This window comes from Corvus cornix, chromosome 5, assembly GCF_000738735.6.
Source record: "Corvus cornix cornix isolate S_Up_H32 chromosome 5, ASM73873v5, whole genome shotgun sequence".
In the NCBI taxonomy this organism is placed as follows: domain Eukaryota; kingdom Metazoa; phylum Chordata; class Aves; order Passeriformes; family Corvidae; genus Corvus; species Corvus cornix.
This window is the reverse complement of record NC_046335.1, coordinates 39058356-39084153: the sequence shown is the minus strand read 5'-3', so window position 1 is coordinate 39084153 and position 25798 is coordinate 39058356. Positions and strand designations below refer to the sequence as shown.

Here is a 25798-nt window from a genome sequence, read left to right as displayed (position 1 = left end):
CAGCCTTTTGCTTTTGCATGGTCCTTTTTCTTTTGCATATTTTTGCAGGTGCTGCCTGCTAGCCTGGAAATGCTGCAGAGACTGTCTTGTACTACAAGGACTGGGGAAGCATATAAGTACTTAGATGGAATTTTATATCCATATTATTGTTTTTTAATTGTTTTAATAATAATAATCCAGAGCTCAGGGAAGCGGGAGGGGAAAAAAAAGGAGGTCTTATTCATTTTGTTCCCTGGTTGTTTCCTTCCTCGATTAAAACCTTCTTAGAACAGACTGGTAGGGGGAGCTGCCATTCCCTTTACTGAAGTACAGCGTATTCCTCTCTGAGGCCTACGCTGAGACACAGCTCTTTAATTTTCAGCTAAGAGCCACTTCTTTTTAGAAGCGAGGCAAGCCCTTGCTTCAGCACGTTGTAGAAACGGAGGAAGAGAGCAATTTGTTTCCAGATAACTGAATTCTGGACGGGAGAATATGCCCCTCACCAAACATACTTTTCCTATTGCTATTCAAAATAGTACTCTTTAATATTATTAAATGTAGCAGTCTTGGGAGAAAAAACCCATAAATTCTTGTTGCACTTCAGTAAAAGATGTTAAAAAGCTACAGCCAACTGTGCGTGTTTGAAAGTAGACAAACTGCTGATTATTCTTTAGGGACTCTTGGTTAACTGATGCTTATTTCTGCAGAAATCTTTGGCTTCTTAGCTTCAACACACGAGAACTGGGTATCAATTACCTGACGATTACCAGCAGCAGTCTCCTTGTACGGTGTGTGTGTTGTTTGCAGGCCTGTGGAAGTGTGCAATATGGCCTACATCTGGTCTCATCTTGAGTAAGAATGTGGCTCATGGAAAACTACAGGCCCCAGTGTGCAGTGCTGTGTTTTTATTGCAATGGCCTGCCAGGATTGTGCTATTCTAAGGCATCCTGGGACCTGTAGTTTTCTTGAGCAGAAGTTGGGGATTTGGAGTGAAGAGTAAAAGATGCTATCACGTTCTAGAAACACAGTCCTTGATACCTTCTGCAGTTCTTGTTGGTCAACTTAAGCCTGTGCAGTCAGGTATTTTTATTTACAAGTCGAAAATGGTTTATAGTTGAGTAATATATTTAGACAAAAGCAGTTAATGAAAGAAGTCTTCCAACTGCTTACGTGTTTTTGTACAAAGAATGTATTAATTGTACTAACACCTTGCTTCATCTGTGATTGCAAGTATCTTATTTGATATTCTGGGAATTTTTAATCTTTCAAGTGATGTTATGGATGGAAACATTTGGCAGAAGGGAATTTCTGTTGCTGGCAGTATGGCAGCCATGTTGTCCTTTCCAGTTGCCAGGAGGACAGTGGGTCACAGTGGATTTCTTTTCACACAGTAAAAGAGAGTTTTAACAGCGTTTTTACCTGATGAGAACTCGCTTCTCTGCTGTGTTTCTTGAGAGTGAGTGATGATATAGCTATAGCATATATATCTTATGTATCAGAGCAGGGGTCCCAGTTTGTGTTCCTGCTGTGAGGGCCAGTGACTCCATTGCTGGTTCCCAAGGGGACACAGAGTCACAAGCACAAGTACTGGCAAGTGCAACCAGAATCAGAGCACATCTGGCAGTTTTTGTCAGGTGTGTTTAGTCCCAACCGCTGCGCTTGAACTCAAGTCAGACTCACATCAAAGAATGTGAAGTGTTTCTGAAGTAGGGACAGAGGAATAGCAACTTTTCAGAATACTTTTTATATCCATAAGAATTGTGTGTTCTCACACAACACTCTCAGATTTGCCGAGGTTAACATGGACATTAATTTGATTTTGGTTGTTCATCCAGAAGCAAGTTTAGTATTTGCTGTAATCTTGTGTGCCGTGATTTGGACAATGCAGTTCATTTTCAAGTGAGCGAACACTTCACTTTAACTGACTCCTGTCAATTTCTTTGTTCTTCAGTTTGTATGAGATATTAACATAAAAAGGCTTATATTTAAGTGTCACCCAATATGAAATAAACTGGTTTTATGTTTTTGGAGAAATTAATTAGAGCTACAGTCTTGCAAGAATTCATGTTATTTAACACTTAAGTCCTGCAGAATGCCTGAAATCAGAACCTATATAAGTAGCAGCAGGATTAAGACCTCCAAGCTTCTAGTGTTGGAAAGTAGCTTCTTTGTAATCACCATAATTAGCTAATATCTAGGTCTGTGTGGCAAAATTCTTCTTCTTTTAGTAAGTCTCCAGAAATTCTGCACATTATAGATTTGGAATTCACATGTGCTTCAGAGTTGTGCAAAAACCTCCCAAAGCCTAAAAAAAGTTGCTCACTCCTTTACCTGTACAGATTATATATATATGACAGATTTTTAGGTGGTAATAGCTTCCTTGAGGCAGGGATTGTATTTTGTCAGCCCTGATACATTGTACACACTGTATGTTGCTGATGCTCAGTTTAAAACTGATACAAAAAGGTGAAGAGATTCCTCGAAAACCTTACATATGCTGTAATTGTAAAGGACTTGGGAAACAGTAATATAGTTTTCTTTAAGTGTTCCCAGCCCCTTCGCAGCCCTCGTGGAGCAAATTGCTGACAGGACATGCGCTTAGCTGAAATAGTTACTATTAGTATCTTGACATGATTATAGAGGCTGACATTGTTGCTGTGCAAGGATGAAATTCCCTTTCATTGGCTGATTGGGCCTACACAACAGGCAAGAGAAGAAACCACGATAAATCTATATGTAGTGGAAAGATGATGTATCTTGTCCTTCAGGGATGTTTTACCCTCTGTAGAGAGCCTGCAACAGTGCCCTTTGTAACGCTGATGTATCAGGGTATTCTAGATAAGGAATGTGACTAGTAGGGATGTACAAAAGGGTTTGATGCATAGTTGTAAAGAAAAACTTCTGTAAGTGCTTCTTATCTCATAAGAGCAAATCCGTCCTGATCTGGGAAGAAATTGTGGTCCTGCTCAAGCCAATGAGAAACTTCACAGTTGTGTGGAGAGTACCAGGATTTCATTCTTTTCCCCCAAAAAGATAGTTTTAAGTGGATTTTGTAGGGCTGAAGCACTGGACAAAATTTGAAGAATCTGGCACCTGTTTAAGATGCTGCTGCTGACCCCTGGGGGATCTCACACTGGGTACTTTGTCTCCTAGTGTCTTTGCTATTCCTTTTAAAAGTGGCTAATATTGAGTTCTTGTAATGCTTTGTAAGAGCTTGGAATCTATTTATTCAGGGCTTTTACTTAATTTACTAGCGTGACAAAATTTTACATGAAAGCCAGAAATTAGTCCTTGATGTGTCCAAGGAATACTTTTTGTCTCCATCCCTCTTGCTAGTGTGACAAAACTGTCCCCATTGAGATATTTGGTCTGAAATTTGAATAACCTGACTCGTGATGGACTTAAAAAAAAAAAAAAAAAAAAAAAAGCCCAAACAATTAAAAGTGCAATAAAAATCCAATCCCCCACCCTCATTAACAAACTAACAAACATTTTTCATAACTCTAGAAAACAACTACAATGGCCTATATTACTAATAATGAAGCTGTTCGGTAATTTGCATCTAGCTGGAGCTCTAGATACCATTTCACTGCTGCTTAGCTTGCAGTAATTGTCTCTGATAAGCATCTTTATCATGTAAATCTATTGTTGTGTGTAGCGTGAATTTGCTGTATTAAGGATGCTTTTGTCAGTGACCCCAAATGGAAAGGATGTGGCTACCTGCGCTTCCCTTTTTACTCTTTCAGAGAGTACATTCTGGTCAGAAATAAATTGGGAAGCACTAGCAAGGTTTGTGTTGTTTCTGAATGCCGGGTACCTGCCCTTGAGTCAGCTGCAGTTCCTCTCTCAAGGAGGAATCCCACCACACCATACCTCTTATTTTGTGGTCTTAGGGAATTGTGCTGAAGTCAGTAGATTTGTCACTATGAAACTTGTTTCAGAATCAGAGACTTAGTTTCCATTTTCCACCTGCAATTTGGCATATGTCACATGCTCTACTTTTATTTTGAATGTCAACCTCTGAAATAAACATGAACATGTCCTCCCTTCCCATAATTCTCATCCCTGAGTGGCAGTTTCTTCTTGCCATAAGACTTACAAAGTCTTCTTCCACCTTACTTCTTGCAGGAATTATATTTTGATGCATCACTGTTGAGGAACTTGTGTAATGTTTAGTGTAATCACATGTTTTTTCCTGTGGTGATGGGCTGCTGTCTTTGCAGTCAGTCAAAACTTGGTGGTGTTGGCCTGTTAGATGCAGGTGCCAGGTTAGTGCCCTGCTGTGGTAACAGTATCTTCTCAGCTGCAGAGCTGATTAGTTGGGCATAGGGCAGTGACAGTGCGAATACCTGGGGCATTGACGTTGTCATTGCTACAAAATTACATGAGCAAAAATACTGATCTTAAGTTTGCTCCTTCCTGAAGTAAGATAAAATTGTACAATTCCTCACCATTTGGGACCTTCTTTCCGGCTTCCTTTTGCTAACTGAATCTACACTTCTGTGCCCTGCTTGTTTTTGTTAAAAATTGCTGTTTCTTTCCTTATATTAAATTCATTGTTAACATATTGGGTGATTTCATCATCATGTATATAGATCATCTCACTCTAAGACTTCTGAAAACTTAAATTAAAGGAGGGCACATGTATCTGTTAAATCTCTGTTTGTGTGTAGAAAGTACTATATATTAGACATGTCTGTACTTTTCTCTCAGGTATACCAGAAACTCCTGCCATTTCTTTACTCTTGCATAAATTGGGAAATGGAGTTAAATACTATCTGCGTGTTTTTAAACATAATTTTTCCATATTCCCAGATATGCAGGATGCATTTTAATCTTTCACTTATGACACCTCTTTGGTATTCCAGTAGGCAGTGAGACTCATATGGGTTTCTTGGGGATCAGAAGTTGTATTAGAAGGGGACTTATACAAGAACATTTATTGTATGATTTTATTTCTGGTCCTCATAGCTTCCCCTCCCTCCTCTCCAACACCCCCCCCCCCCCCCCCCCCCCCAGATAATAACCAGAGTTTAAATTGATAGGAGCTGTGATTTTTCTGAAAGGCATTTTAAAAGGGGGAAAAAAAACCCCTGTCCTTGAAATGGAAAGGGGAGGAATATGTAAGGACAAAGTAATGAGAGGAGTGCATGAGATTTGTGTGTGTGTGTATGTGTCTGTGTGTAGAGAGATATGTTTAAACATCTTTTCTAGTACACCAATAGCATCATTAAGAATCTGGGCATTAATTTTTAAGCAACAGAATTTGTTTAAAGAGTAACTTTGCAAAGCAGTCTCCACAATGATGGGCACTGCACTGATATCACAGTAGTGTGAATATTGGTCTTGATACAACTGCATATTGGCATATATAAATGCATACTGGCATAGGCAGTACTAGTTTAGTGCTCCACACTCTTTTGTCTCATCTTAGTCTCTGCTGTTGTGGTAAGTCTTCTTGCCACGTGGTGGTTTGCTCCATCTTCTAGGACAATGTTGGAGTTAGAGCTGTTGTATGCATGGGAATCAGTGGATACCAGGAGAGCAGGAGAAGATTGTGATGATGTTGGTGTGAGGGGATGTGAAGGAGTGTCCCTCAGGAGCATGTTACTGCCTTTTCCTCTGGGTGAAGCACCCAGGCCCGGAATAAAAATAGTTGGCTGCCACAACAGCCTTCTTAAAACTGCCAATCCTTTTGTTTAGAAAGTGCAATCATACCATGCTCCGTGATGCCCTTTCACTCTCTGTCAGCATTGTGAAGGTTGAAAATGATATGCCTTTCCATTGTTTATAGTAGCCACTAAAATTAGATAAACCTACAATTTATTCTTCCAGCTTTAAGTAAATAATCAGTTAAAAATCTGTGGCAATCAGTGTGAGTAAAACTGTTTTGGACGCTTTGTTTTCTTGTACCTGAAGTCTACATCCATTGTACAGCAGTCTTGCACTTTTCTTCCGTTAAATGCTAATTGTATGCTTATGTGATTCCATGTTAGATTGGCCCAGTGATTCAGTGTTATGTTTGTAACCTAGTGTGTAAATCGTTTTACTTGTATTGAATAATCATGGTTTTGTGAAGAAAGGAGCTAGGAAGTGTATGGTTACTTGAATTCTTCCTTTCAGATTAGTGACTACCATCAGTACTCCCACACTGAGTGTGACTACTCCAGCTACAAATACCATTCTCCGGATGCTACATTTCCCATTTGTGTTCTTTTGAGGAGAAGAAAGAAGAAGAAAAAAAGTGATTTTGGGGGTAAGGTGGGAGAATATAATAAAAGGGGAAAGAAAAACAGAATTTGAGATTGATACCTGTGTACAGGGAGCAGCGAGAGTGCCAGCTGACTGGCATGTAGGGGAAGGAAGATCAGAGCACATCAGTGTAGTAATTTTGGAGTGCTTCCTGTTGACTTGTTAATACAACATGGAATTTGGCCCAGACAATCTGCTGTTGTGAATCAGCATAGTTTATTCACTGGAGTATAGGTGTGCTTGTTATTATTTGAGAATCTGCTGTACTTAGAAGATAACAGGTCAGTCTGGTAAGTAGCATTATTCCCATGTTTGGATTAGAAATTGAGACAGAGAGAGAAATTGGTTTATTCTGCATTGCAGTAATTTTATTGAAGACCTTAAGCTAGGAATGGAGGCCTTCACTTGTGTGTTTAGTCCAGAAAACTGCCTGCTTCATTCATATCCTTAATGTTGCTATGTTGTAAACAAAAGTGAGCCTAGAACCAATATATTGATTAAGTATGGGTGGTGTTGTCCGAAAGGAAGTGAGATTCTTGTAAAACTGGTTGTACAAAATAAATAGGGTACATTTTTTTTCTTTTTTGAGTGTTGGATATATTTTTTTAGGTTATCTTCGGTTGAAGGAAAAGTAAAGGGTGAATGGGGATGGGAGACCTTCTGATACATAGGGAAGATAATGATTAATAAATGTGAATTTGAAATCCGGTACAATCTGAGTTGCATGGGTGAGCATTTGTGCAAAAAACCAGTCCTAAGTTAAGTTCTTCAGAACATGAAAAAAAGAGAAGAAAGGTGGTGGTGGCGGTTGTTGCTGTTGAAATTTTTTTTGTCTACCTTTCTAGCTCTGTTGTAATATACTACAATTAATACAAGAAATAGCATGTTATCATGTAGGCGTGATTGTTTCTAAAATATCTCCTGAATGTACTTATTTATGTCCTGCATGCGAATGAGATTCCAGTAACCTTACTGCATACCATCTCTGTTTCTGTGTCACACTTTGAGTCTGGTACAAAGGATTTTACAGATCTAGTTGGGTGGAATGGTTCAGTGCACAGCAAAAGTAACACTGAGTAACGAGTGTCGTCACTGCTGAAGTCTTAACCGCTTGTTAAAAGTATTTTGTGTAAAGCTTATGTGAGCAGAATTCTTCAATCCTCCCAAGTGAGTACTGTTCAGGGACAGATACCTTGTTCTGTTAATTTGGAGAAATGCCTTTTCCAAGTGAAAAATCAGCAGAGTTGGCAATACTCAAGTTTCTGCATCTGTCCCCAGCTGTCTGGGTCCAGTGTTGCTTCCACTAAGTCTTAGTGCTGCATAATAAGGGCACTATATTCCAATGTGAACATGAAAGTGTGGCTCCTTTTTAGTTATATGCCTCAGTGTTTACTGTAAATGGCTCACTTAAAACTGTGAGTCTCGTGCTTAGAACTCTGTGTCTGTGACTACCCATCTTGTTAAGCTCGGGTTCTGGTGGTATGTTGAATCATGATCTTTTAAATGCATGTCTCTTGTTCTGGAGTATCTCCAGCTACAGCCCTTAGTGGCACTGCTGGTGGTCTCCGCTGGTGTCTTAGAATATTTGTGGAACACAGAAACTTTGGCATATGCCCCTCTAATGTTTCGTTAGAGTTGTTCATGTTTTGAGACTGGCTCTGCATAAGCCTGGAGTTGTCTTTCATCAGTAAGGGGGGTTAGTACTGAACTATTTGTATGTTGTGACATCTCTACTCTGTAACTGTGGAGACAGCTTCAAGGCCAAACACAAGGCAGCTTAAATAACTACTGCATCTCATACTCCGCAATGTGACTTCTGTGAAGTAGAATTCTTGTTTTGGCCATGTCTTGATTTATAGATGGGTATAATGAAATTTCAGAGAGTATCTTCTTGTGTTAACAATTCAGTGATTGGCATGCTTCTCCTGTTCATGTGCAATTAGTCCCGCGTACATCACCACTGCTTAATGAAATGTTTGTAAAATAAATCTCAGGGCAGGGTATATTGCCTTGGCATTAAAGGCCTGAGATCCAAACAGACATTGTTGGCTGGCACTGCATTCTTTAGAGAGAAGACTTTAATTCTTGTTCTTTGTATTGCAAAAGAAGGCAGTTCTGCTTTGTGTGGAAGTGTCATGGAAATGAGAAGTACACAACTTCATGAGAACCGTATTGCACTGGAAAGATCAGCCTTCATCATCACTAAGATCAATAGCTTGGAATTGCAGGCAAATAGGCATAAATCTGGAGATATCTGTACAGTTGTCCAGTTGTTCCTCCATCTCTATGCAACCTAATGTGTGAGAAGGGAGGAAGAGGAATCAAAATACCTGTATTTTGGAATAAGTGGGAATCAACTGAGTTTTCCTGTGTAATAGTTGAAGAAGTATGGGTAGGTATGGGAAAAGAGCAGAAACTCACCTTGAACTTGAGAGGAGAGCAAGAGGATGAGCATTTGTTTTTTACTGGGAGCAGAAAATGTGAATGAGATTTGAGAGGAACTCTTTGGAGCTCTTCTATACTTTATCTATGCTAGTGTTTGCTCTCAATGAGACATGGAGCACTTGAGAAGAAAACTTTCCGAGTTATGTATCAGGAAGACAAATTATGCATGTGTGATGGGTTTACTGGTGGGATGGAGAAAAGAGAAATGTTGTTCCAAGGATGATCAACAGACGTACTGAAGCATGAATAAACTCAGTACACACACGATTATACCTTCTTGTATTTCTCTCAGGAATATCAGCAAATTCAACCTGCAACACTGAGCCTCTGTCAGTAAGGAGTGAGAAAACATCTAGTAAATCAAAAGTTCCCAGCTACCAATAAGAGTGCCAATTTCTTTGAATTGTTAGTTTGTAGTGCTAGTTGTTGCTGGTGTAGTTTGCACAAATGATCTCTAGGATGACAAGGGCATTGTGTTGCTGTTTACTTTCAGCAGGACCAATTTCAATGCTATTACTGGTCTAGATGATAACTCCCCCTGAAAAACAAAATGAAAGAACCCCAAACAAACCTATGTGATTCTGCAAGGAGAAGGTTATTTAAATAACAAAATTATAATTGCCTCTATGTGAGATGAAGGGGAAAAAAATAACATAGCCTGAAATTCTTATTTTCTTGTCTTTTTATGTGACTTAAGAGATTTCTGGTGTCAACTGGATCTTTCTCATATAAACTGGATCATGGTCAGCTTTCTCAACAGTGTAGATGAGCAATAATCTCATTGAGGCAGTATCTGCGAGTTCATGAAACTGCTCATAAAGGTGCTTCTGGGTTTTTTGCATGTTTTTATCCTTGATACTTGCCATGTTCCTGGTAAGGATGATAAGCTTATTGGGTATGTTCAACTTCGTCTTACTGCCTACAGCAATACTGGAAGGTGTTATATACTGGACACTTGCTTTGTTTTCTAGACCTGTTGTAATTTTGGGCTTTAGAAAATGAAACTTCCCTGTTTCCCACAGATTGAGACCTGCTTGTTTATCCTACATGGCTTTCAGTTTGGCTATCTTCAAAAGCTCATCTGTCAGAAGAGAAGGAAGCTGACAGTGATGACAAGGCAGACATTCACCAAATTGTTTAGGCAGTGCTTTCTAGCAGGATTAGCAGTACTTCTAGCAGAGTTCTGTTTGATGTTTGTCCTGGGCCTCAGCTTGAGCTTATGTATTTTCTGTGACAGTAGTACTTTTTCACCTAGACTTCCTTATTAAAAGGGAGAGCATCCTGCACTCTTCCAGGGTCAGGCAGGACCTGAGACAAATTCAGTTTTCTTGGAGAGAAGTCAGACATTCATCTACATGTTCCCTTTGAATCCATTGGTTCAGGAGATCTTTCCTCTGGTCAGCTGGGAGGATGCCAAATCATTGCCAGTCTTAAATGGGTTTTGGCAGTTTTCGCAGCCAACATCCATGGCTTATGTTTAGTGCTGCTTTCCAACTTCCTGAGTCTTTCTCAGTTAGAAGGGACTGCCTGAGTATCCTTGCTTTGACACCCTGACTGGTGAGGGGCTTGGAGGAGAATTTTTCAGCAATCTGGTGGGTTATATTTCCAACTTCCTGAGTCTTTCTCAGTTAGAAGGGACTGCCTGAGTATCCTTGCTTTGACACCCTGACTGGTGAGGGGCTTGGAGGAGAATTTTTCAGCAATCTGGTGGGTTATATAAAAAACTCTATAGTCTTGAATACTTGCTCATGGCTTTATTTCAGTGTTGCATTACATTACACAACAAGCATAAACCAGTTTGATTTCTGTTTCAGAAGTTGCAATTTCTGCTTTTAACATTACATGCTTGAATTATAGCCTGGTTTATTTACCAGAAAACCAACCTCCAAAACAAACCCAAGACGTACACCAGCATGGCTGCTCAATGTAATTAGACATAAGAACTAACATACTCTGCTGGACCAAATGTCCATCTAATCCAGCATCTTGCCTTTATCAGTGTCTAGCAGCAGCAGCTGACTGAACAGTGTAGGAAATGGGTGCATTCTGTCAGCCACTGAAATATTAGCAGTAGATTTCTGACAGTTGTTTAGCTGCTGTCTGAGATGGAAGCTACATTTGGGCTATTGCACTGTGAATAGCAACATCAAACTATTTATAGGTGAATTTGCTGCCTTTTTGAACTAATTTATAAATATCTGTGGCTTACACAGTGTTTCACAGCAGCAAGTTCTGTGCAGTTTACCTGCATTTTCTGTGTGTGTGATCGGTTGATGCAAGAAAAAAATAGTTTCATTTGTTTAAACATGCTCTGTTGTTGTCATTCCTCTCTGTACCATTTCTAGTTCTCCCCTTTTTGAGATGGAGCAGCCAGAATTATGTGCAGCATGCATCACAGCAGAATGTTCCCTGTTTTTTCTCTGTTCTGTTTCTAATACCTTCTGAGATTTTTCTCTGGCTTCTTGCTGCTGAGAGTTGAACTGTTTGCTTGCGGTAATCTTGAAATCTTTTTTGTAAGTAGTCATGCCTAGTTTCAATTCATCGTTGTGTATTAATAGCTAGATTATTTTTTCCTCTGAGCACATTATTTTGCACTTCTCGACCTGGGACAACAAAGTGACAAATGAAAACCAGTCATTTGGTATTATCAGATCCCCTGTAACTCTCTGAAGTTTACTTTAATTAAAACTATCTGCAATGATGAAAAGCATCGCAATGTCTGCAACCTTCCTTTTTGCCAGATCAGTTAAAAGTGTGTTCACAGACTTAACCCTGATCCTTGTTGTGGTAACTTCCCTGCTCTTTGGCTGTTTAGTGTTTTCTTCCTTTTTTTTTTTTAATTTTATTTTCTTTATTACTTTTGTGTAGATCCTCTCATGGATTTTACTCTAAGGTGGTGTGAGGTATACAAATGGGTTTGGTTTGCTTCCTTTTGTTTTTGTAGCAATATGGTGTATGAACCTTTTGGTATTTGAAATGTAGGTCTTCCAGCATCCCTTTTCATTTGCTTTGAAGTTGGATGTCCAAAAGCTTCATTTCATTAAGATTGCAATCTTTTATAAGAATACTTGGCAGAGAGTGTTCCTTAAAAATGTGAGGGTTTGTGTTGGGGCTTTTTTTTTCTTTGTATGTGTGTGTGGTTTTGTTTTCTATGTTTTGGGTTTTTGTTTAAATGACCAGTGCTTTGTAATCTTAGTATCATGAATTATATCACCTTCAAAGGGTGATATAATTCATTCCTGCCTCTATAATTTGTTCCTACATCCTGCCTCATCCCAGCCTCTTTTCTTCAGTTCTTTTCTCTTGCAGTTTGTGGAAGTCCTTGTGTTGCGTTTTTAACCAAGTCTGTGATGTTTTTACTATGATCAGCTGTGAGTTTATTTTTTTAATAGATACCAAGAATCCACTGCTCATCTCATTTTGTTATCGTGGTAGAATTTTAATTTTTTTTATTTGATACTCTGGTTTGAAACTCAAAACTTCTCACTTACCTAGCATTGGTATCAATGAGTTTTAACGCAGTTTGACTGTCAGGCAAATGGCAGGTGTTAACTTCCATAGGTTTGCTCCTTGTCTAACTAGACTATCTTAATTTGATTATGGGGCAAATTTGTATTAATTAGTTGAACTCTTAGGCGAATGGGAACAGGCACTTCTCAGAGAAGAAATATTGCTAGAAAGTAATGCTTCTTTTGAATATTATGCTTCTATATATATGAATTTACTTTTCCTTTGCTACTCTAAGTATTGATTGGGTGTTAAATAATTAAACTCACACAGTAGTGTGTGAATGTTCATTCCTATATCTGGAGGGTAGGAAGAAGGGCTACAACAGACACTTCTGTCTGGAAGACTCCTAGTCTGGAGGACAAGGAGACTAATGTGTCATGTAGGAACATGCAGATGTGACATCCAGACTGTAACTCGACAGAGGATATTCAAATGAACTAGTTCAGACCTTGGCAACACATGGCAGTGCTGATTTACCCGCTGTAGGAATTGCATCCTTTACTTCAGCTTTGCTCAGTGTGCATGGATTATACAAATTTTCAGATATCTAGATGGTTTAGGTTATTGTTGGGGGAATCAATCCTCCTTCAACTTCTTGCTATTTGTAAATGCCTTTAGTAATTTGAATTACAATTTTACATTATTGTATTCAGAAGCTCTTAGCACTCTGTACTCTTGTGTGGGTGCATGCAAGTTGTGGAAAAAATATTTTTTTAGTAGGTTAGTATTAAGCTGTTGTGGAATTTGAACAGTCTGTAGTGTACTGTGGGACTGCAGCAGGAACTTAATAACTGCAAAAAGTTTAATTCATAAAGATTACTGTAACCTTGAATGCTTGAGTAAGAACTTCGATGCAGATTTTTAAAAAGCAAGACTGACAGTTTTTGATGTTCGTGAATGAGAAGACTGAATAATGTGTTTTGGTTTTGTAGCTCATGAAGTTAAGCAGCTGAAGCTTGCTTTGGTTGTCAGTCCCTAATTGGACAAAGTGTTGTTTTGTGTGTTGGTGAACAAACACTTAAAACATACAAAGCCAAGAAATTAATACTTGCATTGTTATAAATCAGGTATCATTATTTTGTATTTGGAAGATGAAACTCTTAAAGTGACTTGACAGAGGCAAGCAAATGAACTAGTTCAGAAATTGGCAACACATGCTACTGCTGATCCCAGGGTCCTTTGGTCTGTTCAGTAAACAACCATTCCTGTCCTCTTCAGAAAAAAAGTATTTCTTGCCATTCGGCCCTCTTCCAGGACTGGAGCTTGTTGTGTGTATGAAAGGATGATGTACAAGCCTCTTCCCCCACAGAACTTGTGCCAGATGTTATGTGCTTCGTAATGCAACTTCAGAAAATAGGGCTGAAATAATTGAAATTCTTACTGTTTCTCCAATAGATGATTTGAAAATAGGCCATTTACCACAGGTTAAAATGACAAGAGGGACTGTTACTCACTGGGAGTGACTTCTGAGACATTAAATACCTCTGGTTTTAGACCTCTTTAAAATGGTCATGTTCGTTTTCAGGAACTTAAATACTTTGTCTGGAACAAGCATGTTTTTTTTTTGCAGCAGCAGCAGAGGGGACTGAAAAGGGTGTGGAGAGTGGTATCATCCTTCTTTTCCTTCCTTCTAGGGCAGGTGTTTTTTGAAAGACAAGGGACTGAAACAAAACTTGTAATTTAGTTGAGGTATATTGTGCAGAAAGGAGGAAACAGCTGCTATGATTAGAAAACAAATCTGTAATGGAGAATAGAAAACAGGTCTTTCCAAGGTGTGTGTATGTAAACTTGTTCTCACTTGTCCAGCTTTTTTGTGTAGGTTGTTGTCTAATAGTGCTTTAGGACTCTGTCATAAATGTTTTATGTATCAAGTGTTGTCAGGGTTTCCATTGCAATGAGCTAGTTAAATCACTGTTTAAATAATTATATATATTTTTTTAAGAAGTTGTTTATACTCTGGATTGTCTAGAAAAATCTTTTCTTTTTGAATCAATGTGAAGTGTTCCCTGGCAGAAACAAACTGGCGATTATTTTTTGTTTCGTTTAGATATTTTTTTTGAGTGTGGAATTACATTTTTTTAAGAAAATAATACAGTCAAACAATTTTTGCCTCCAGTGTTCAGGGAAAGTTTGCATTTCTGTACTTACCTCTAAGTCTTAGTGGTTTTTAAAGGATTTTTTGTGTGTGTTTATTTATTTGTTTATTTAATGCAGTATTCTGATATATGTTTGACCTCCAGAAGCTTACCCCTTTTTGTTTGGCTTGGTGAAGATGAATTTTGGGAGTTCATCTACACTGTAGTTGATGGTGTTCTGTTTCCCCAGTAGTTTTATGTCAGTCCCATGAGGCTGTGTTGCATCAAGTGGTTCACCTGAGTGTCATCCAGGGTAAAGCTCTAAGAAAATGTGGGTTTTATCTCACCATTATTCCATCTTGCCTGAATGAGAAAGTTCATGACTTATAGAGATAAAACTCTTTGTCCTGAACCTGAGTGTTGCAAAGCTATAGGGTAGATTAGAAATCCCAAGAGCAGGAAAATACTGCTTTAGGTAAAGTAAATGGCTCAAAGTAGTTGTCAGAATAGGACTACCCTGGCAGAAGAATCAAATTCTCTATAAAAGAACTTCTGAGGTACTTGGGCCACAGCTTAGTTGCACTTTTATTTAATAGTTTTGTATGAAAATAAACAGGGAAATAATGAATTGGTGTTGAAAGAGAGGAATGTGTGAATATTCAACAGTGTTGGACTTGTGTATCTGTTGGGAGAAAGGAAAAATCCGAATATTCACAGTGCTCAGCAGGAAGCAGGAAGAGGAGATTTTCTTCCTCTTAGAGGTGTGCTGTGAAAACAGTGATGCAGCCTGGCAGATCAAGTCCTGTTGCATTCAAGGAACAAAAAACAACAGCCGACAATGGCTCAGAAGCTGCAGGGTAGCTGGTGTAGTAAAGAAGGAAAAAAATTAGGGCCGATTCTTGCACAGTAAATTGTGATGCTGTCGTCTTTTTAAATACAGTCATTACTGCTGAAGGAAGCAGAGAGAAAAAGCTGATGCTGGAACAATCTGGTTGTTAAATCTAAGGGAAATAGGGAGAAGGGGTGGACTCCTGCTCATCTGCAGCAGAACTGCACACAGAGCCTACCTGATTTAGGCCTAGCGACAGTGCGTTGGAGGCCTTGGGAAGGCATATAGCTCCGCCAGTGTGTTTTGTCAGTGTGACGTACTTGGGAGTGTGTACAGCCTGCATGCTAAACGCCAGTGGCTGCCTTTGACTTCGCTTCTCACAGTTCTAAGAATGTAATGAAATCCCTTCTCACTCACGCTTTTATTTTGGGATGGAGGGGGAGAGAAAGGAGCTTTCAGTATTCTAGTTAGTTCAGAGTTTGAAACAAGCGTGTTTTACCTAATTCTGTTTACTGCCTTTTTATTTAGGCTGTGTGTGAAACACGTTGATACCTTTACGTGCTCTATCATAATTTATCCGTACACAAAACCAGAAACTCGTGGAAACCCTATTGATCCTTATCTAATTAATCTGTACACAGGGAATACAGTACTTACTGTTAGAAGGTCTTATGCTGTTTTTTTTCCCTTTTTAAAAATTTTTCCTTGCTGGTCTCTGTGCTCAGGAGATCAGGAGTACCAAAATGACAACATGGTTTAATGAAATAATAGCTGGTGAAATTGAAATAAGTTTGGCTAAAAAGTGAATCAAATGCAAATATAGAATGAGAATGGTTTTTACTGAGTGTGAGCAGGCTGTACTTAGAACAGATGTTGTAGTCAAAAGGAGAGGAAAATGTGATACCTCTCTGGTAGCAGCAGAGGGTCCCAACCACCTTTTCAGAGTTCAGAGCACCCGACAATCAGCAGAAGTCTGAGACTGTTTTACGTAGAACTTTGTGAAATTAAATTCCTGTATTCTTTCTAGAAAAAAATCACTTTCAGCACATGAGAAGCATTACCTTTTTCATCTTGTTCATAAAATCTGAAGACAGATTAAGAAAGAAACAATTGTTCTTTTGATGCTTTTTTCATGTGAACACTTGTTCACTAACAAATAGTTTTCATTTTGTCTTTTGGCAATTATTTAGAAGGCTAATGTATTAGAGCAAGTGACCTGTAGTGTTGTAAACGCAAGAATTTACGTATAGTTTCTCATTTTGAGCCATATCACCTTCTGTTAAAATGGAAGCTCTACGTAAGATGAAACAAACATCTATATTCTTACAAGTATTTTTCAGTACCATAAAGTACAGAATATGCAAAATGCTCTGTCCTGTACCAGTATAGCACACTGGAACTCTGTAACTGCTGAAGGAAGGAAGGAAGGAAGGTCTCCCTTCGGCTGCCAGCTTAAGCTTGTGCATGATGTTCCCCCGACCAATCTGTGAATCACTTCAGCTTTTTGTGGAGTGTGACACCCCCTCGCCCACTATTCCCCCCAGAAAAACTGGGGACTGCTGGAGGTAGGACTTCACAGCTGGAAGAGAACATAAAGGAGAGTGCCTTGGTCAGCTAGATTAGCTGCCTCTGGGTGTGTTATTTAGCCTGCAGGCTAAATGAAAATAAAGAAACTGGAGTTGAAACTATAGACTTTGAGGAGAACTAGGCTTCACTTAGGCCTCTTGATGTACTGGTAGTCTAAACTTTTCTTGTGCATGCTTGGCAAACTGTCATTTATGTTTCATGGACACATTGAGACGAGTTTTACTGAAAGTACAGCATCTGATTTTGAAAGAACTTTATAAATACAGAACTATAAAAGATTATGTGTTATTTTAAGGTGCCCTGCCATATAATCACTGATCACAATACACCTGCATTTTTAAATGTTTGCTTGTTAATTACATGTGTACCTGGCTTCTATCTGATGTTTGTGGAACAGTAACATCAGCAGAAGCTTGTGTAGCTAATCTCCCTAAATCTTGCACTGAAAACCTCACTGCTGCTCCTTGTGATTCTCAGCCAGTGATATTTTAAACAGAAAGCCCTTGTGATTGCAGGGCTTGTCTTTTATTCTTCATTGCAAGTGCCTGTTCAATTTCTTTGTTCAACAAATTATCACATTTTGCTTTTTTATTTCCTAATTTTAAAACGCATTGTGTAATTGTCTGTTTCCTGTCTGTTGCATGCAAGTTGCCCTTCATCAAAATGCATTTAACACGAATTTATTCACTTAACCAACACTCCCTTTAAGTAGTTTTCACTATACTTCATAAGCATGGAAATGCTGTATAGATAATATATAAGGTAGAAGGAAATTCGGGGTCTTTAACTGGAGCCCTGCTGTTCTGAAATCTCTTGGGGAAAAAAAAAGTCCAGACTCTTGGGATTCTGTATAAATGTAGTATGAAGTCTTCTGTAATGCAGAATAATCTTACAGAATATGTGTGCTCACTTTAAATAAATTAGTTCATACATTTATGTTGGGTAGTCCTTGAAAAATATATAATCTTTCAGCTTAGTTCTTTCAGTTGTTTAGTCACAATATTTTGCTTTTCATTAAAACGCTAGATTTAAGAAGACTTTAATTGATTTGCAGTCACTCTGTGCTAACATGAAAGTGAAAGCTTCCTTTTACTTGCTTGTGTTTTGGACTTGCACTTTCACTGTTTCCTCTCTAAATTCTGGAAGAATGCTTTGAGTCAAATATACTTCATTTATCCTGCTTTCCCTCTCAGAGAGCAGAGTCTCTTCCTTCCATCTCCACTGAGGAGACGTGTGTGGTTTGCCTAATTTTATTCCTCATGTTTAGTGTTTTCTCTCTTAACTTTTTTTTCCCTTCACTTGTTTGGCATTTCCCCCTGCTGGCCGACTGCGGTAACAGCACCTCTTTCCCCGTGGAAATGGAAGGCCAAGGCTGTCCTTGAATGTCACGGCTGTGTGGTTGAGGCGTTGGCTGCTCTTCTGACATTTTTTTGATGTCCTCTGAACGTGTCTGGCAGATAGATAAAATTCAAAGAATAGTCTGTGCAAGCAGGATGTGCACCTACCTGAGGTTCTCTGCATTAGAAGTGCAGTTGCACTTCCAGTGACAGTCAGAGATACCTCTAGTTTTGCATTTGATTACTGCAGTCTTGCAGCACTACCCAGATCATCTCCTTTGTGCTCTGGACCTCTTCCCAAAACTCTTAAGGCACTTCTGCCTCACTAATGCATCATTCCCACAAGCCAAACATAAAGTGGGTTGCTAGAAGGGGAAAAAGGGTTTGGCACTCAGTAAGAAATTTCTCCTCATGTTTAAAAGGATAAAACCAGAAATCAGAGATCCCTCCCTTCTTAATGGAATTTCAGGGGGGAAATTAATAGGTACTGGGGTAGGGTTTTCTTAATTTTTTCTTGTTCCTTGCATCTTTGGTTGTTAAATCAGTTACTAGGATTTACCACGTGTGTTCTTTCTAGAAAGAGTCTTCTCTCCTCCTCTCAACTCCCTCTCCTCCCCTTTTTCCCCTCTGTCTCTGAAGTATGAAAGGAAGGCAGGAACTTCTTAGTGACTGGAATGAGAAAGGTACAACACAGGTTAAGAACAACAGAGGTTAATAAACTGATTTTGCTCGACATACTATTAAAAAACCAAAACAAAACCATAAACCACAAATATTCAAATAGCTTCCCTTTGCATTTCTTACAAATTTTGAGACCAAACAGTGGGCTCTTACAGCTAGGAGGTGACAGCTCCTTCTGTTTTCTGTTGAGCTTCCATCTTAGTTTCCTTCCCAGTGGTATATATACTTTGTAAATAACTTGAAAATAATTCAAAAAGAAAAATTAGAGTTTTAAGACTTAACAGATTAACTGACATATTATTGAAGTTAAATTGTTAAACAGTGTTTTCTAAAAAAAAAAAAATTTAAAAAGTTTAAAAACCACCTGTGTTACCAGCAACTTTCCGGAATGTCAAATAATGCAGCAAAAAATTTTTAGAAATAAATGCCAAACTCTGCCTTCACATCGTGTAAATATTTTAATTTTGCAAAAATTTCCTCAGCTCCCTGCTTCAAATATGAAACTTTGCTGTTACACTGTTAGTAAAACGTAAACTTGTAGATCTTATTACTACTGGGGGTTTTCTTGGTGTGTGTTTAGCTAAACAGTCCTTCTAAAAAGTAATTCACTGAAACAAAAGTCCCGGTTATACAACTTTTTTTACCTGAACAAGAATTTAGCTACACTGCACGTAGGATGATTTTGTGTGTTTCTAAAGCCTGGTGAATAGTAACTCACTGAGCAAAGTGAGGCTTAGTGGTTCTGCAATACTAGAACTTCTGAATACAACAGTGCTGTAAAACATCCCTGTACACTGGTGTCTGGGTAAAAAAAAGGAGAATTTTATTGATGGTGATTTTGTGAATGTTAGGATTAGATGGGGAGACCTTGCTACCAAGTCGGAAAGAACATCTGCCAGGCTTACTAGTGGTCATAGGTTAGAGAGGCTTTTCTGATTCAAGAAATAGACAAAGACTGTGCAAAGAAGAGGGGTTTATACATGGGTAAAAAGTGTAGAGCCACATATCTTGGATCTGCTCAAGTGACAGAGATGATTCTGAGATTTTAAAACATGTTTGTGCTAATTTTCTACTAGGCCAAATGTAGTTAATCGTTTTGCCAGAGAGTGTGATTTCATACCCCATCCCACCCCCAAGATGCTAGGAAAGACTGCGTTCAGGAAGAGTTACTAATGCCCAACGTATCTGTAGTCATAGGACGAGAGCTAAGAGGGTAATCTTCAACTGTTTATATGTGTTTGGTGCCATGGCAAGTTTTGGTTGATATTTTAAAAATCTATTAAAAAAAAGTGAAGTGGTTTTATCTTTACCCTAGAGATGGTCTTTTAAACTGTAATGAGTCTTCTAGCTCATTTTCAATGTGTTAAATATAGTACTGCTTCTGCAAAGACAAATGATGGTGTCGCACACTTCTATTTAAACTTAGTTTGATGGTTTTATGAAGTGTTTCAGAGAAGGTGAAGCAATCTATCCCCAAGTGAAGTCAGCTTCAGGTGTCTTAAACTCCAATTTGCATTTGTTTCATGGCGAATCATACCAGCAGAACTTGGAGATAGAACTGAAGTTTGTAGTTTGAATCCTGTAAGTTGTCTGCATGCATAAGCAGAAAATTCAGGCTCCTTGACCAGTTTAGGAGGAGTTATTATATGGGGATAGGGAAGGAGGAAGAGAGAGCAGTTGTACAGATGGACAAACTGGAAGGCATGGCTTGTACACTTCAGTGCAGTCTCAGTTATCTTGAGCAATGTTGTTGGTCCCTTTACCACCTGCCTGGAATGTGTGACTGGGGCTGACTGGGAATTCTCCCAGCTGCAACACAACAGGAAGATCAGATTCCGTGTGCTGGCACAAAGGAGGCTTGTTTTTATCACAGAAGCAATAGCACCAGCACTGCTAATGATAGTCATTGAAACATGAGCCTTATAATAATTTATTTTGAAATTGGTTATATTCCCTATCTGGCCTGTGTTTGGTCTTTTTAAGACTGCAGAAATCCCACCCTGTTAAGGAATATGAGTTGCTGACTTGAAAATCACAGTAAAGTATCTGCTATGACTTGTTTTCTTAGAAGATAGAGATAGAGTGCTCTCTACATACAGGATATTATTCAAATATAGGAGGGAGAGCTGTTGCTTTGAGGAGTTCACAACTAAAAAAAAAAGTCCAGAGAAAAAATTCTGAATCCCTTCGGTGTGGTATGTATTTTGCATAAAAAAAAAAAAATTAATAATGCTTTACCCTCATATTGTAGGGCAATTCCCTGAAATGTGAAAGAATATCAGTCTCACAATTGCTTGTGCACAGCAATTAGTCCTTTTTTTTTTCTGAGTTCATTCTGTGCACTGAACAAGACTAAGATCCTTTTGGCAAAAAGTAAAATGTACATACTTAAATATTGTAACATGATATGAATGTATAGAATCCCATGGTCTGACAGTAAACATTTGATAGCTTCTAGATTTAGGAAATACGCAAAGAAAAAATTGCTGAACATGACATTTAATTCTTCCCAGTTTTTTCAAGTGAGTCTCTGGTTACAGTAGCATAAACTTTATTGTATAACTTGAAGGTAGTAATAAGTATCTAATTGTTATAATCAGACATCTTAATATACAGATAATTAGCATTTAAATAGTCTTAAGCCTTTGGGTGCTGTATGCTAAAATGTTTTCACCACCATGTGTTCTTCTGATGTCCTCAGGTGCTACAAAGCCTTAAACATAGGAGTTTTGAGATCTTAGTTTTCGTAACAGTCCCATGAAATGAGTAACTATTCTTCTGATTCAAAAACTTCAGTAAAAATCTTAAAGTTGAATTGCAGAATATGATTGTTTTGGCAATGGTGTTTTTTTTCCTTGCATAAGCTGTATAAAGTTATTGAAAAGGTTAAGAGCCTTTTCCAGGAGCTGGCATGGGTGTTACTGCTGTAAGTATATGTATATGTCAAACTACCCTTGTTAGTAATATTAACATTGGATTCTTAAGTCAATCCCACTGAGAAAAATGTATTTCTAAAAGTGGTTTATTTGGTTAATTCTAGTTTTGATTGAATTTTTGTTTTAATTAGTGGTGAACATAGGTAAGCATTTCTCAAGCTTTTTTTCTAATCGTAGGTCATATATATATTTTGGGAAGAAGACAGTGCTCTTAATTTGACTCCCAGACCTGGGGTTTAAAAACCCCCAAAATATTGCCAAATATACTGTAATAATCTGAGAGTTAACCTTGCAGGTTCCTACTTTGGACAGTTTACAGCATGTTTTTAGAGCCTTCAAAAGGCTGCCTCAGTAAATTGGATAGCTGAGATTTTGTGATACATTTCTGCTATTGAAGTTTTTGTTAGAAATCCCTGTATAATGCTAAACTCTTCAGACTTCTCTATTGATATGAGTGATTGTGAGCTGTCTAATCTTAACTTTCTAATGTGTTTTGTAGTGAGAATGAGAGAGGCAGTGTGAGTTTCTATATGTACTTTTACTGTGCACAAGAAATTATCTCATTTCTTCTACAGAGCAGACTTTATCTCTTTTTCATTAATACTATTCTGTGTTGGTTCCCAGTATCCACAAATGCAGGAGTTGTCAAGAACCAAAGTTACAGATTTAGTTGGTCATATGCTGTTCTCAACTATAAAAATGCTAAGAACAGTTGAAAACATAAATCTGTTTAAGATGCTTGGGTTTACCAATCTTGGGTGTTTGATCTTTATTTCTCTGTCTCAATTCTCTATTTAAGAAAACTTGCCTGTATCAGGCACAAGTTTTTCTGTGGCTCTCATCAGTCTGCTGCTTATGAAGAAATGAATTTTTTATTTGTCCTAGGGCTTAGATGTTGAGTTTAAAAAAACATGCAAACCAAAAGTTCAGAATGAAAAGAGATTCAACTGATACTTCATTCTTTGTGCTTGTCCTCTGTACTAAATGAGGCAGGGATGTTAGTAAAAATAATATACCTGCATGAGGGCAGAATTTTGTGTTGCCAGAGGTTTGACATTCAAAGATTAACCTGTTCTAAATGCTTAAGAAAAAGCCTGTAGTAAATTATGTGCAGAAGAGGATGCAAATGTATTTCCATTCCCTATATAGGTCCTCTCTAAGTGACTTCTCCAAGGCAACACAGTAGTTCACTTGGATAGTCATGATTAAACTCCTTGTGTTCTAAACTTTGTCCTTCGGAGCTCCTGGATTCTGAGTCTGGGGTTGCAGCAATATTAAATGCAATCTGAAGGTTTGTAACTGTGCAGCTTTTTTCTGCAGAGCTCCATCTTGATGGAACTAGGGTCCTGCTATGGAGGCGAGTGTCTGTGTAGGGGAGAAAAAAGGAAGGAAGGAACAGTTGCTGTTATTTTTAAGTGACAGCTTTCTTGTCAGGTTGTGTGTACTCGTGCTACAAGTAAATTGATATTTTTCTGTTTTTAAATAGAAATCATGCTTATTTATTCTAAGACTGCATTTGCAGATGTGTAGCGCTGACTATTTTGTTTAGCTTTCCGAAGTCAATAATCTAGACCAGTGAGATTTTTTTAATTATTGGTTTTTTATTAATAGCATGGATGTATAGTTGTAGTTGCTTGTTGAAGAGGGCAGTTAGTGCTTGCATGATGAAAGGGCTTCCTCTGTAGGTTTCTGGACTAATTAAATGACTGATTTATAGTGGGAGGTGGAGGTGACAAGTAGGATTTTAATACCAAAAAGAAACAACTAGAAATTGAGAATAATACCTGTCTCCTCAGCACCTTCAAAAATGAAGGTATTTAAAATTCTGTGGCATCCAGAGTGAATGTACTTACTTTGAATATAACCTCAAAATAGTCCGTACTTCCCAGTTCATAACCGATCATGCTAGCAGCTGGATGTTATGTAAACTAACCTGAAATTGCTCTAAAATTAAATATAGTCTAATATTTTGTGGTTCACAATGCACAGTAAAAATCGAGACTAGGAAACTGACAATACTGTCACTGCCAACAGTAGGCTTCCTGTTTTCTTTTCTGCTCTCAGTGGTCATAAGCACCCGGTTCTGCTGGTTGGTAAATGAAAACTTCTCCACTTGTGCTGGTCTCCAATGAGTGAGAGATGATTGTAGCTTTCTATTGCTGATCTTTTTATAAGGCTGGGGCATAAACTTCAGCTCTATGATGACTTACGTGTGGATAGAAACATCTGCAAAGATCTTGTTAGCTGTGAAGTTAAAGCTTAAAATATACTAATATTCTAGTATTTTCCTAGAAAATTTGGAGTATTTTGAAGGCTTTTTTTTAGCATTAGGCAAAGTAATTGAGCAAATGAGTTATCGTTTATATTATAAGTATCTTTTTAGAACTCTGACTCATGAGTTTTTTATGATTCATATGGCGATTTAAGAGGTATTACCTTGCTGTGCTACTGAATGTTCTACCTGTGACCCAGGCAGAGTAACGGGCAGTGCCTCTCCTCGGCCTCCACACTTCATGTCCCACCATATTGGCTTACACTGCTGTTTGTTTCAGTCTCCAGTAGTACTCTGGGATTTGAGCTCTAGTGACTCTGCTGACCTACCACCTGCTCTACCATCTTTGGGTGTTAGTGTAATCTCTAGCAGAGCTGCTGGGCAAATGTCTAGGGTGGGTAACCTTGTCATATTTAGCTGTGGCAACTGACAGGGCTTACGATACAGATTTTAATAAATGTGGTAGAGAGAAGGTCTTTCCCCCACGGGAGGAGGACACTGGCCTTGCATAGAACTAGAAAAATTTGTACCTATAATCGCTTCTCCACCTAGTGACAGTAGTAGTTTGTATTTTAATACAGGTTGAAATTGTAGGTCTCCTTAGTTTTCCCTGCCACATCAAACAGATTTTCTTTCAAAGTGGTGTTTTATAGTTAGTTTCAGCATTAAAAAAAAAAAAAAATTACAACCTCCCTGGAGAAAAACCAACCAAAACCCTCTTTCTAAAATCCCAACCCTTCCCTATCCAACTTTTCAAATATTTGAATTCCTTTTTTTTTGTTTCAAAGTCTAGTTAAAATATTTGTAATTATCTTTTTTTTTTGTTGTTGTTGTTGTTTTTCTTTTGTAGGAGGGGGTAGAGAGCTGAAAGGGATAACTTACTCAAAACTGGTAAGTACTTCTTCCCAAGGCTAAAATGGCTTACCTAAGAATAGATAGTATGAAGATCTGGTATCTATTCCTGGAAAAGTTTGATAGTTACTGAAACTGAAATTCTATCTATTCTTATATTCAGAAATTAAGTCTTAAAAAGTAAATGTTATTGATGGAAGCCCCAGTCTTATAAATAAAATCTCTGTAAGGCTGAGATTTGGGCCCAAGGGTCTGTAAAAGGGCATTTAAATTCATCTGCTCAAAAATAATAATATTAAGTTGGTTTTTTTTCCTGTGTAATGTGAAAACCAAATTTATTTGAAGGGATTTTTGGCTCAGAAAGACTTCTCTCTAAAGTTCCGAGTTATTCAGAGTCCTTCCGTACACACAGAAGGCATTCATGGCTTTGTGTGTGTCCTACCTTTGTTTGTATAAATATATATGCCTTGGCAGCTGTGTTTCTAGTGTAACTTCCAAAATAGCCGTAGTCTAAATAGCATTGTGATATTTTAGAGTTTCCCATGTAGATTGTATTTAATTGAGATAACAGAAGTGTGAATGCACTTATGTGATTGTTGTAGAATTTAAGGTTTCATTCAGTTTTTGAATATTTAAATAGCCCATATGCAGTGCATTGGGGCACTTATCTGAGTATGAAATTATAAGTCTTGAAGCAACCACTTAAGAAATAAGTGATTATTGGTAATAAATGAATGCCAGCAAGAAATTGAATGGAGGACTGCTGCCTCCAGTAGTTGCAATCCATCCAAAAATGCCTAATTTACCTCTTGCTCAGTGTTCTTTCTGACTGAGACTTGGAAGTATGTCCGGATGTACAAGAGATGTATGCGCTCCTGAATCCTGTGCTTTCCTTTTGGAAATCACTGATTCTGGCATTGAGCAAGGCATTTGCTTGTTTTCACTTAGAAATAATGGGATGAAGGATTATTGCAGGCCAAGCCACCCATGCAATTTCAGTCATCTACAAGCTTTTTATTTGAAATTATTCCACTGCCATAGGA

The 25798-nt window shown here is 38.2% G+C and overlaps 1 protein-coding gene across 12 annotated transcripts in view; it reads left to right on the top strand.

Annotated features, from left to right (window-relative positions):
* PHF21A (PHD finger protein 21A) overlaps positions 1-25798 on the top strand; it is a 135289-nt gene that overhangs the window by 6283 nt on the left and 103208 nt on the right. For 9 of the 12 annotated variants that reach the window (XM_039552365.1, XM_039552369.1, XM_039552374.1 and 6 more), the window contains one exon: positions 24754-24794. The exons of 2 other annotated variants lie outside the window; for them this stretch is intronic. The gene's annotated coding sequence lies outside the window, so the exon portion shown is untranslated. Of the gene's footprint in view, positions 1-6102; positions 6236-24753; positions 24795-25798 lie in introns of all 12 variants that reach the window. One more of the 12 variants, XM_039552366.1, reaches the window with a different exon arrangement.